Source organism: Erinaceus europaeus, chromosome 12 (assembly GCF_950295315.1).
Source record: "Erinaceus europaeus chromosome 12, mEriEur2.1, whole genome shotgun sequence".
In the NCBI taxonomy this organism is placed as follows: domain Eukaryota; kingdom Metazoa; phylum Chordata; class Mammalia; order Eulipotyphla; family Erinaceidae; genus Erinaceus; species Erinaceus europaeus.
In genome coordinates this window covers 94491183-94493680 of record NC_080173.1, presented here as the reverse complement: position 1 = coordinate 94493680, position 2498 = coordinate 94491183, and positions in this window count along the sequence as shown.

Genomic DNA, 2498 nt, shown 5'->3' with positions numbered 1-2498 from the left:
ATTAAGAGAAAAGAAAAGAAAAGAAAAAAGCATAAGTGCTTAAGCATTGCAGGATAAGCTTGGGCTGTGGAGTCTCAAAGGTCTGGGCTCGGATCCGTGCTCACTTATTGGTGAGGTCAATTTCTCAGGAACATCATGAGAATAAAATAAGACAACAAAAGGCCTGGGGTAACAAGTGGCACACAGTCAGCTCTCTGGGGGAGTGTTTGGCACTGGTATTTTATCTATTTATGTATTTATTATTTATGTGATTGAGAGCCAGAGCACTGCAATGGCAAACCAGGGGGCTCAGGCTTGCCAGGGATGGGCTCTACCCACTGAGTTACTTCCCCCCCAAACAGGATATTTATTTATATTTATTTATTTTCTCTTTTGTTGCCCTTATTTTTATTGTTGTTGTTATTATTATTGCTGTTGTTGTTGTTAATGTCATCGTTGTTGGATAGGACAGAGAGAAATGGAGAGAGGAGGGGAAGACAGAAAGGGAGAGAGAAAGACAGACACCCGCAGGCCTGCTTCATCACTTGTGAAGCGACCCCCCTGCAGGTGGGGAGCCGGGGACTTGAACCAGGATCCTTACGCCAGTCCTTGCACTTTGTTCCATGTGTGCTTAACCCGCTGCACTCCCAGGATATTTATTTTTATCTCTCCTATACTTGGCAGGCAACCCCGCCGACGTGGAGGAAATGTGAGACTTCTTTCTGTATGTCTTTCAAAATCTAGGTGAAAAGTTCCAGAGAGATGAAGCCACTGCTCTAAAGCATAAGTCACCCACATGCACACCCAGGACCGGGGGCACAGCTACTGGGGCAGGGCACCATCAGAAGCATGGGCACTAGTGGATCTTTCTTTCTTTCTTTCTTTCTTTCTTTCTTTCTTTCTTTCTTTCTTTCTTTCTTTCTTTCTTTCTCCCTTTCTGTCTTCCTTCCTTCCTTTCTTTTTTGCCACCAGAGTTATCACTGCACAACTTATCCACCACTTCTGGTGGCCTTTTTCTTTTTCTTTGATAGAGTGTGAAAAATAGAGGGGGGGCAGACAGAGAGAAGGAGACACCCCTGCAGCACTCATGAAGTATCCCCCTTGCAGGTAGGGATTGTGGGTTGAACTTCAGGTCCTTACGCATGCACCCTGCTGAACTCACCACCATCCAAATCCCTCCCCCCACAACAGAAGACACTTTCTATTATTATTATCATCATTATTATCATTATTGTTGGTTTTTTTCTTTTTCTTTTCTTCTTTTTATTTATGAAAAGGAAACATTGACAAAACCATAGGATAAGAGGGGGTACAACTTCACACAATTCCCACCACCAGACCTCTGTATCCTCCCCGTCCCCATAGCTTCCCTGTTCTTTATCCCTCTGGGAGCATGGACCCAAGGTCATTGTGGGGTTGCAGAAGGTGGAAGGTCTGGCTTCTGTAATTGCTTCCCTGCTGAACATGGGCGTTAACAGGTCGATCCATAGTCTCAGTCTGCCTCTCTCTTTCCCTACTGGGGCAGGGCTCTGGGGAAGTGGGGCTCCAGGACACATTGGTGGGGTTTTCTGTCCAGGGAAGTCTGATTGGCATCATGCTGGCATCTGGAACCTGATTAGAGTTAACATACAAAGTCAAACAAATTGTTGACCAATCATGGACCTAAAGGCTGGAATAGTGCAGATGAAGAGTTGGGGAGGGGGGGTCCTCCATTTTGTAAATAGCTAGTAGGCATATTTTAGTTATATTCCAAAGGGCCTGTAGCTATACTAGTGGGCTTTTTTTTTTTTTTTTTTTTGCCTGAGCCTGAAATCTGATATGCAGGTGGATCCCAATTATTTTTACCAGAGCACTGCTCAGCTCTGGTTTATGGTGGTGTGGGGGGATTGAACCTGGGACTTGCATAACCATTATGCTATCTACCCCTGCTGACACTTTCTAAGTCATGGTATCTACCTCCTTGGCCAAAGTGAAATTGTCTGAAAGGCTTGTTGGTGCCTAAAAAACTTTGAAAGTAACACCTAACAAAGTTTATAAAGACACTTTAAAAGTTCTTTATTTGTTGGTTAGAGGCAGAGATGAATTGAGAGGTAAAAAGGTAGAGAGAGAGAGAGAGAGAGAGACCCCTGCAGCACCTTTTCACCTCTTAGGAATCTTCCTTCTGCGGATGGGGACTGGGGGCTTGAACCTGGGTCCTTGAGCATTGTAACACATACCCTCCAGCAGGTGTGGTACCATCTCACCCCAGAAAGTCACTTTTACCTGAGGCTAACTGCCCTGTGTCCCTACATCCATAACATTACCCTGTTCCATCCTGGGGCTGGATGGGCCATGGTGTCTACAGGATTCCCACGGGCAGAGGGCACCTTACACAGAGGGGCACGGTCAGGAGTTTACCCATATGGGAAGGCCCCCAAGGAGAAAGGTTTCACTGCCAACTGTGGATATGCCCAGCTGTAACATTTGCCTTCACCTCGTTTAATGTTTAACCCATGTTTCTCCAGCCGTTATTGACTGGC